Raw genomic sequence first — 11,149 nt, 5'->3', positions numbered from 1 at the left:
CAGACATACAAAAAACTAGAACTCTTGGTTCCAAAATGATACCTTTTATTAGACCAACTGGGAAATTGCAAGAAAATTGCTTTCTCTCAGGTGTAGCAGACACACAATTAGTAAAAGAAAAGAAGCTGAGTACTGGGAGATCAAGGTCTATCAAAAGGGAGAATGGCGGGCAGAGGGGATCAGTCTCACCTTCTTTGTATGGAAAATATTCAAGAATTAGATAAATTATAAGGGGCCATAAATCCAATATCAGTGTTTAGTCCTTGGTTCTTAGTGTCCAGTCAGCTTATGTGGTTTTGTTCCCAAGTTCACCTTTGAAAAGTGTTAGGTAGATTTCCCTTGAGCATGAGGATAGTGAGGTCAGAGATAAAGTGGTTGTTCTGTGAGAAATGTGCTTCTAATTGTGAGTGTCTGTCTCTGTTCATTATATTTTTTCTGCGAGAGGTCATTCTCTTGCATAGTTGCTGTTCTGTTTCTCCCACATAGTTGGCATGAGGGCTTTTGGTATGTTGGATCAGGTATACCACATTTTGCAGAAGGCATGTGTATGAACCATAGATTCTAGTGGGCTTTTTATGGAGGTGTCTAGAGCAGTGGCAGTGGAGAAGTGCTGACAGGTTAAGCGTTTCTTGCCAAGGCAAGGCTCTGTTCTACTTGATGCCTGTTATGCAATGGAGAGTTTGCTTCCCAAGGTGAGTTGGGCAAGGTTGTGGGGCTGTTTGAAAACTAGGAGTGGAGGGGCTGGGAATAGTTCTTTCAAGGGCTGATATTGTCCAATATGGCTGTAGTTGTTTGATGATTCTCCTGACTGGTTGCGGTGTAAGGTGATAGGTAATCACAATGAGAAGGGATTTTCTTCTTATATTGGAGAAGGGCATTTGGGTAGCTCTTTCAAATGTATGGTCTATTTTTCTGCTGGGCTATCCCTTGTTGTATAAAGGCAGATTTTACAGGTGGGCATCATGGATGTTCTCTTCTGAGCAGATGTGGTGGTATCTGAGGGTCTGGCTATAGATAACAGCTTTTTTTGTACATGGGATGATTGCTCATTCTGTGGACATTGATTCCTTCCTGTGCTACTGATGTGCTGCCTGTGAGGTGGCTCTGGCTGTGATAGCTGATTCAATTGTTTCTTCTTATGTTGGATGGCTATCTTCAGGTATTTCTGGTAGTATGTTTGGGTCTGCTACATAGTAGTCAGGTATATCTCCAAGTTAAGATCTTTTAGTTTTACTTAGATTGTCAGTTCTGTGGGGCAGAGACCACCTTTCAGTTGTATAATACCTACTACAATGGGATCTTGGGCCATGAGTAGTACTTATAGGTGCTGCTGTAGTACTAGCAGTAATAGAAAAAAGAGAAGTAGCAGAAGTAGCAGTAATAATAATAGTTATGTTGTCTGATGTACAAATCAAAGTGTTCAAATACACCAAAGAAACTGCTTATCTAAGACTTGTGCAACAGTGGCAGATTCTTCATTTAGCAAGCAATAAGCAGTGTCCCAAAGTGTAAGATCTGCCAATATACAGAAATATCTGTTCGCTTTGCCATTCCAGAAGCAGCAGCCCCAATAGAGCTGGTGCAATTATATACGAATGATGATGGAACTGAAAAAAAACATGTCTGAAGAATGGAACCAGATGTTTCCTGACCAGCACTGGCTTCATGTTTTACACCACTGCTTTGCAAATAGAAGTGAGAACCTATTAGTGAGGCCAGTAGTTTATCTCTCCCTGAAAGACCACCTGTTTTATCATATTGCTCAGAAGCTGGTACATAAGTTATCAATTAAGCTTTCCATCACCAGAGCTTTCCAGACAGTGGTATTAATCTGAGCTTGTCTATTTTCTGTGCTTTATTCTAAGCATTATTTGCACTGCATCACATGCATTTCCTTAAGGCTTAAATTTAGGATTATTTTTTAATTCTTCAAGTCCTTCCTTCCAATTTCTAGACTAAGCTTAGATAACACAATATTTATTTTTGTTCAGGTTTTAACTGCAGACTGATGAGCACTAGACAATTTCAAGCTAGTGAGTCCCTAATAGCTAAGTCATATTTTGGGAGGTCTTTTATCTCAATACAAGTCTTCTATGCTTTCTACAAGCATTGGCTTCCTTTCTAATAATGTAGTCTGGCTCCAGTGTGCATATACTCTAGATTCAGAACTATTTTTATAATGCTTTCTCCTTTCTTCCCTCCATTATTTTAGCAATGAATACAGGCTGTTCTGCAGATATGGTATCCGATCCACTTATCCAGAGGCTCAGCATCTTGCAAAACGTCTATTTTATTATCTCTTTAACTGCAGGTCTTTACACTATAGACCCACTGATCTTGCAATCAGATATCATTTATTACCACATGGCCAAGAATCTGGAAACTATGTTTTAGGGTAAGGATACTGTGGTAGTTAAAAGGAAATGTTCACAGGAATGAGCATTTCTGTGGGGAAAGCCTGGGGTTTCTTAATTCAGGATACATGCCAGAGGGGTATGTCTCCATAAGAAGGGAACCCTGGCTTTCCTTCCTTACTGAGATGCACCCTGAAATTTCCTGAGGTGTGTCTCTGTAGGTGGGGAAAATGGGCCACAAAGTCTAGGGGCTTAAAGGGTCTGATCTTGCCCAAGAATTTTTGGGGTGTGCAGAATCAGGCCCCTCCGCACTCTCCCACCACAAGCAATTAAACGTCCTCTGCTAAAAAGCAGCACAATCTATTACCACCATTGTTGTGGCCACAAATTTGGGGCATTTGTGGCATGACAAGTTATATATTGTCATCTGCTTGCTTGACCTTTATGCTTCCATAACATTTTTTATGGTAGCACAAAAGCAAGGAAAGTTGACATCTGTTTCTACCCTGATTCAGCACATCCACACAGTGGCTCTTAGTGCTCAAATGTATGTCTGTGGATGCTTAGTAGCTGAAAGCCTGAATAAGAGAAGCAGTAGAAAAGCTAACTGCCCTTTACCAAAGTGAAACCTGTGCTCATATAGGGAATCCAAGGCAATACAGTTTGCCTCTTTTTCTCTCTTATTTTGAATCAGAACCTCCAACTCAATGTCTCTGAAATCTCCCTGTTCTCTAGTTCCATGTTGCTAATTCCTGCAACTCTTCTCATTCCAGACCCTGGATATCTTGTGTCTTCAGGAAATATAGGTGGTGGTTCTGCTCAGATAGTAAATAGTAATGTTTCAAGTACTCTTTATTGGTTTTTGCTTATTATATTCTATCCTATTCTTCTATCACCATATTACATGAATACCTTCCAACAGAGCACTGAAAAAGTATAACTTATCACATACCATTTTTTCCCTCTTTCTCACCACCTGATGTGGTGGAAACATGTGCAGTCAATTACCTTGTTTTGGTGGGATTTTTTTTAAGCTATCCATGTTGCTGTTACTAATATTAGAGAAGGCAAGATCAAAGAGGTGTACCTAATAGTGAGAGTGTAGTACTGCAATCATGGTCTAAGAACTCAGGTGACAACTGATGTAGCTGCATGGAGCGACATTCAGCAAGCAGGGGATGGGCAGCTCAAAGATGATGGAGGTGGCTATACCTTCTTCTGGAAGGGTAAACAGGAAGACAAACACTGACTTCATGGAATTGGTTTTATCATTAAGAATGAACTCATAAACCAAGTCAATGATTTCCCCATTAGAATTAATGAGCGCCTCTTGACTCTCCATCTTAAACTGGTAGGGAGCCAATATTCCATTGTCATCAGTGTGTATGCCCTGACTCTTGATGCTGCAAATGAAACCAAGGAGGAATTCTAGGCCAACCTTAACTAAGTCCTTTCTGAGGTTCCAGAGGAAGACAGACTTATTCCTCTCAGAGGATTTCAATGCCAGAGTTGGAAGGGATTCTAACTTATAGAACTATCAAAGGAGCAAGAAAGGTCAACTCCAATGGCATCCTCCTTTTGACTAAATATGCAGAATGAGGACTCACCATCACTAATACCCTTGTCCACCAGAAAAACAGGCACAAGACATCATGGCAACACCCACAATCTAAGCATTGGCACCTGATTGCTTATGTCATCATTCATGCCTGGGGTCGCAAAGATGTCTGCATCACCCGAGCTCTACTAGGAGCTGATGATTGCTGGACTGAACTTGACTCCCGCGCATCATACTGACTCCCAGACAATGGCTGCAGCAAAAGACAACCTGAAAGGACCCAAGCAAGTGAGACCTCTTCCATCAGTGCCTCAATGAAAAACTGGCAAATTCCATCAACAACAATGGGAGAATGTCAGTAGCATGTTTTGTGCCCTCAAGGCCACCATCATCAGTGCCTGTCTAGAGACATTTGGATTCTCTACCAGGAAGGATCAAGGCTGGTTTGATGAGAAGAACTGGGAGATCCAAGAGTTGATCGACTGCAAAAGCAAGACCTTTTTGCCTTTGGCAAAATGAGTTTGGCTCTGTTCTCATCAGCACAGAGGCAGAAAAGGATCTTGGAGTCATTATTGATTCCAAGATGAACATGGGCCAACAATGTGAGGATGCAGTCAGGAAGGCTAACCACACCTTGCCATGCATCCACAGATGAGACACGAGCAGGTCCAAGGAGGTGATCCTCCCCCTCTATGTGACATGGGTCAGGCCCCAGTTGGAGTACTGCATCCAGTTCTGGGTGCTGCATTTCAGGAGGGATGTGGACAGCATCAAGAGGGTCCAGAGGAAGGCCACTCGCATGATCGGGGGCAGCAAGGCAGGCCTATGAGGGGAGGCTCTGGGACCTGAACCTGTTCAGCCTCCACAAGAGAAGGCTGAGAGGGGATCTGGTGGCCATCTATAAACTGGCCAAGGGGGACCAGCAGGCAATGGGAGAGTCCCTGTTCCCCCGAGTGCTACCAGGAGTAACAAGGAATAACAGCCATAAGTTGACAGACAGTAGACTCAAGCTAGATATTAGGAGACACTACTTCACAGTCAGGGTGGCCTGGATCTGGAACCAGCTTCCAAGGGAAGTGGTGCTTGCTCCTACCCTGGGGGTCTTCAAAAGGAGGCTAGATAGACATCTAGCCAGGGTCATTTGACCCTGTAACAGGGCCCTGACTGAGACCCTGTTACTAGAGGGATGTGGACAGCTGAAGAGAATTACAACTCAGGGGGAAGAGGTAGGCCCTGCCCACAGAGAGCCAATGCGACCCAGGCCCGAAGGATAAGAGGGAGAGAAGGCAAAAGAGAAATTGCCTTCGGGCACTGCAATCTACAGAGACGCCAGGGAGGACGCGGCTACGAAGGATCCCGAGGGTGGATCCTAAATGCAAGAGTCCCTACGAGAACGACAAAGGAATCCCGGAACCGGCTACCTCCTCTCTACATACCTGGAGCCCACGTGAGCAATGGTGAGTCAGAGAGAAGTGGAGCTACACCTCAAGAAAAGCCGGGCTCTGGGCCAGGATGCGGCAAAGGTACTCAGGAGAAAAGGGGAGTGGGGAACGCCTGACCCAGCCCTGAGGAGGCAGGGATCTGGCACCCCACATCTGAAGAGAAGGGGGTTGGGACAAGAGACCCCTAGCACACAGCGAACCCCACTCTGGCAAAAGACGTGGCTGGGGAATGTTAAAGGCGCCACTAACAAGTTGCGGATGGGAAAATTAGCCGCTGATGGGATAATTAGTGATGGTTACTGGGACTTTGCATGGTATTTACCTGTTGTATAAATGGACAGGGATCAGCCAGGAGGCCTAGGGGATTCCCAAGTTCGGTCTTTCGGACTGCTTCCTCCTCCAAAGGGGGTTCCTGTAAATAATAGAAAGAAAAGAGCTTAATAAAAGCATCTGTATTATACCCCAATACAGCGTGGTCCTTCCCGTGGGTACTCACTCGAATAACATACCCTTCTTCCCTATTTCTATTAAGATCCAAGTCCTGGCAGGTGGGAATCAAGAGGCTTGGGGTGGCACTCTGTGCGGACATGCTGACAGACCCCAGCATTCTTTCCTGCCCATAGCAGGGGGTCAAACTTGATCTGCTCAGGTTCCTTCTGACCTTACTAATTATGAAACTATGGAACTATGGTACCAACTCCAAGCAAAATAAATTGAATCTCTAACAGGCAAAGGCAGAGGCCCAAAGAAGGACATCAACTTCATTGGACTGGCCATGTTATCCAGATGTCCGACTCCAGACTCTCAAAGCAAGTTTTATTCTCCCAGCTCTCTCAAGGCATATGCTCAAGGGGAGGGCAGATAAAGTGTCAGGGATGACCTCAAGACCAACTGAAAAAAAAGCAACATCTATGTCAACTCATGGGAAACTATCACCTAGGACGGCCCCAAATGAAGGAAGAGTCTGCTGCAGAGATCTCAATACTTTGAAACCTCATGACAACAACAGATGGACAAGTGGGCGGAGCAGAAACAGCATGCTGTGGATATAATCAAGTATCCAGTGCCACCCATCCCACACAGAAACCCATGTCCAAGTTGCCATACAATCTGTTAACCCTGGATAGGCCTCATCAGCCATCTTCAGACGCACAGATAAGACAATCATTGAAGACAATCATCCTCAACTGTGAAGGACTGCTGAAGAAGAAATATTACTTTTTTACAAACCTGAAAATAAAATTATTCTGCAGTGTCATCTAGTGGTATTAAGAGGCTTTCATTCAAATTGAGCTTCCAAAGTTATAAGGGCAATATTACATGAGATTATTACAATCTAGGAGTTAGACTGTAAAGCATATGTAAACCTTGTGACTGCTGAAACAGTGATGAAACTAATGAGAATGGAATGCAATACAAATTAAATTAATCAAATAAAAAAATAATGGAAATACTGCCTTATCTCATGGAATAGAGGCCAATGTGTTTTAAACAAGAGGTCCTGAGTTTTTCATTTATAACCTGAATGTCATGGATTTGTTGCACTTTAATCCAAGAAAACAAGGAACTTGTTTCTAGTAACCCTGCCATACAGCTTCTCAAATCATTTTCATGTTTTCATAGAAAGATCATCGTAACTTATTTTACATCGTCTGCCATCACTGTATGGGGATACACTAGTATATGGCCCCCCAAATACCTAAAGTATCAATATTTTACTCCCATGGGGAGTAAAAGAGAAAAGACAGAGAGAAAGAATAAACTGAATTAAATGAAAGTCTAAAACTACTCTGGAAAGAAATTCAGGATGAAGTCTCAACCTTAATTCTCTCTGTCAGGTAAAGCCAGTACAGATTAGTGATGTGAGGGAGATTATAAAGACCATCGTTGGAGAAAAGTAGTATAGAGCCCATTCCAAAGGGTTTAAAGATAGGGTCCATAAATTCAGAAAAGATTATATGAATTTTTTGCAGGGACTTCTGAAGTGGTAGAAAAATTTAAGCCTTTTAGAAATCTGGAAATAATAAAATGGCAAAACATGAGTCTAACTTGGAGGAGGGTGGCATGCTAAAAATGTTGTAAGGTGGACTTTGGAACATCACAGTGTCATGGAATGTCTTAGGAACAGTATTCTCCAAGTGGATCAAAATTATGTTGGACTGCTAAACTGAAAAGCTTTTCTGCTTTTGTAGAGTAAGTTTGCCTTGTGGATGATTTACTGGCTTGGACTAGGATTTCCTGTATTTGTATTGAATAGTCCTGTCAATGGCACTGAGCTAGCCAATATCCAGGCTGCCGTGTGCAATGATTTCAGGTCTGGGTAAAGAACACTTGACCTTGGTTCTGTGATTTTTACATCTCGGCAGCCTGGAACTGCTACAGAGGCTGAGCAGACATTTGAAGATGCATTATCCAGAATTGTCTCTACTAATTAGGAACTATCTGAGTCAGTGTAACTGGATCCTGTCTGACTTTCTATATATCCTGCATATTGGAGGGACTGAAGGAAATGCAACATGAAACCTTCTTTCTATGGCATAAGAAATCTATCTTGCAAGCATTCTAGGCTCAGGCTTCTTCTGTAGCAAAAGAGATGTGCACTTTATGTTCCCTTTGTTGGTGAATACATTTATACTGGGATTTCACCATCACTGAAGTATTGATCTGAGGGCAGAATTCTTCCAAGGCCATTTGAACTCAGTGACAAATTGTCTACAAAGAAGATCTAAATCATTTTCCATCCTCAGAGGTGTAGAAGAATTGTAATTATCCCACAAAGCTGATTGCCTCTTAGTGCAGAGAAAATGAAAGGGTATTTCTGTGCTTAGTCATAGAATATGTCACAAATGCACTGTCTGTGAATGACTGCACAGTGAAATCCTTTGAAGGAAAAGGGAAATGGCTTCCAGGCATTGCTACGTGTCTGGAGTCCCAGAATATTTATGTGGATTGTCACCCCCTTCCAATTCAGTAGGCCACATCCCTGAAGAGGTTTCATGTAACCTCCCACCTGGTTTGCAATGAGTCTACAATCAGTGTCCTTGAAAGTGCCAAGCTGAGGAAGAGCACACACACCTTGACAAACTTCATGAATTTAAGCATTGATAAGATGGGATTTTGGAGTATGGTATAAATGATTCACAGGCTGAAACACTGACCTCAGCAAGGCCTATAAAGGACAAACTAGTGATGTCACATCAGTGGGAACTGACATGTGGGCTAACCGTCAGAGACAGGCTGTCACTGTGGCTGACAGGTTTATCTTGAGGCTAGACATGATCACCTGGAGAGAGTGAGCAGAGGTGTAGTGAGCTCATTCAGCACCTGGGGAGCAGGGTATATACTGACCATTGTAGAGTGGGAGCTTGGGGGAGAGGAAGGAAAGTCTTACCTGTTCAACTTCCATCAGCGGAGAGGGTCTGGTACAGCAACCCAGTTGCACAGGCTCCCTGAGAGCTGAGCCTGGTTCCCTGTTCACTACCCTCCACCCATACATATGCTACTGGGCACAGAGCTGCCCCTGCTGTGAGGAATACTGTGGTTGGGGGGTGGAGGACTGTTCTGCTCCCCGCTGGGTGCAGGACTGCTCCTGTGGCCAGGCCTGGGCAGCTCAGGGTGGCCTCTGCCATGGTAAAGACTCTTGGGGGAGTCTGATGCCCCTCACAGTCAGTGTCCAGGGGCTAATGTCCCACTTACCCTGCCCTAGTTATGCTACCGAGACTGAAATCTCTCCTCTGGAAGTTTTGCCTTTAACTAATAACACTGCCTATGAACTATTTTGTCTGTAAGGGCTGAGTGATGATTTGTTAGTTTATAAACAGTTTGAAAAGTGTCAGAATGCAGTTCAGGGCTGAGTACTGTCCTGATAGGACTATCTTTAACCAGCTAATTGCCTGGGCATGAATAGGCATGCATGTCACATCTCCCTAAATGTGTGGACTTTTGAGAAGACTCTGGCTACTGTGGGAAGATTGAATGACATTACATTAATAATGATTGAGCCCTACTATGAATCACAGATATGATCTCTGAGCCAAACAGATCACAATATGTATGACTGGCAATCACAAATCAACCTCAAATCTATACAAAAAGGATAACAGGGGTTATGTTACTGTCTCAAATCTGAGATGGTTTGCTCCTATCAGGTCAAGGATAAGATGAAGACCTTTTTTTCCTTACGGAAAAAGGAACTATTAGGTATAGAGACCACTTCCCTTCAATTGCATACAGACATTCTCTATAGCACATATGTGAAACAAAGTCCCTGTCCTCCCCCCTTACCTCCAAGCCTTCTCTACTGGAGACAGCCCAGCCCAGGGCTTCAAAGCATGCTGAGATGCTGGGGGATTGTGATTTAACTTGAACCAGGAAGGGGTCTGGGAAAGAAGTTTCATAAACTGGTTTAACCCAAATCAGTTAAGGCTGATACTACATTCAACCAGGTTTATTTTAAATCAGTTTCAGTCATTTTGAAACTGATTTAGGTGCACTGAACTTCTGTTCTGCTACAGGTTTAAACCAGTTTCTGATGACTTAAACTGGTTTATGTGTAGCTTCTGTCCCTACCCTAAAAGGACAAGTCCTCTGTAGTGTTCTTTATCTTTTTCAGGATGCCTGGTACTTGAAACCACAAAGCTCTTCTTCCAAGAAACTTCCATGGCTATGGACAAAATTGTAGTATCAGAAATGTCCATAGCCAGTTACAGAAACTTCTCTGCTACTACTTGCCCTTCAAAGAATATGGCTTCTAATTCCTCCTGTGCTTCTGGAGAAAACTTGTGCAGAAGGAGTGGCACTTTGCCCTATGATGACAACTTATGTTTAGCAAGTAGTACATAGTAATTTCGTATCCATTCTTGGACCAAAGCTGGGGAGTATGCTTTTCTTCTCATGGAACTAAGGATAAAACTAAGGATTTGGGTTTGGGGTCTTTATCTCTTGGAGTTGCTTTTGTTGGACCAGGCAATAATGCTTTCTTCTAAACAAGAGAAACCACCAGAGATAGTTTCATAGTTGGTAGGGTTGGAAGGGACCTGAGCAGATCATCAAGTCTGACCCCCCCCTGTTACTCCTGGTAGCACTCGGGGGAACAGGGACTCTCCCATTGCCTGCTGGTCCTCCTTGGCCAGTTTATAGACGGCCACCAGATCCCCTCTCAGCCTTCTCTTGTGGAGGCTGAACAGATTCAGGTCCCATACCCTCTTCTCATACAGCCTGCCCTGCTTCCCCCTGATCATGTGAGTGGCCCTCCACTGGGTCCTCTTGATGCTTTCCACATCCCGCCTGAAGTGCAGTGCCCAGAACTGGATGCAGTACTCCAACTGCGGCCTGATCAATGCTGCAGAGATGGGGAGGATCATCTCCTTGGACCTGCTTGTGATGCATCTGTGGATGCATGACAAGGTGCAGTTAGCTTTACTAACTGTGTCCTCACATTGGCAGCCCGTGTTCATCTTGGAATCAGTAATGACTCCAAGATCATTTTCTGCCACCGTGCTGACAAGAAGGGAGTTCCCCAGCCTGTAGGTATGCTGCTGGTTTGTCCTCCCCAGGTGCAGTACCTTGTCCTTGTCAGTATTGAAATCCATCCTATTCTCATCTGCCCACCCCTATAACCTGTCCAGATCTAGTTGTAGCTGTCCCTACAGGCCCACTAACATGCCCACTTCTCCCCACATCTTAGTGTCACCAGTGAACTTGAACAAGGTTCTTTTCACCCCCTTGTCCAAGTCGCTGATGAAGATGTTGAACAATGTGGGCCTGCTGGTCCCTTACAGATGTGCTCCTGGGTA

Source organism: Crocodylus siamensis, chromosome 3, assembly GCF_052110815.1.
Source record: "Crocodylus siamensis isolate JL-2025a chromosome 3, ASM5211081v1, whole genome shotgun sequence".
NCBI lineage: Eukaryota > Metazoa > Chordata > Crocodylia > Crocodylidae > Crocodylus > Crocodylus siamensis.
Note: the sequence above shows the minus strand (reverse complement) of the source record.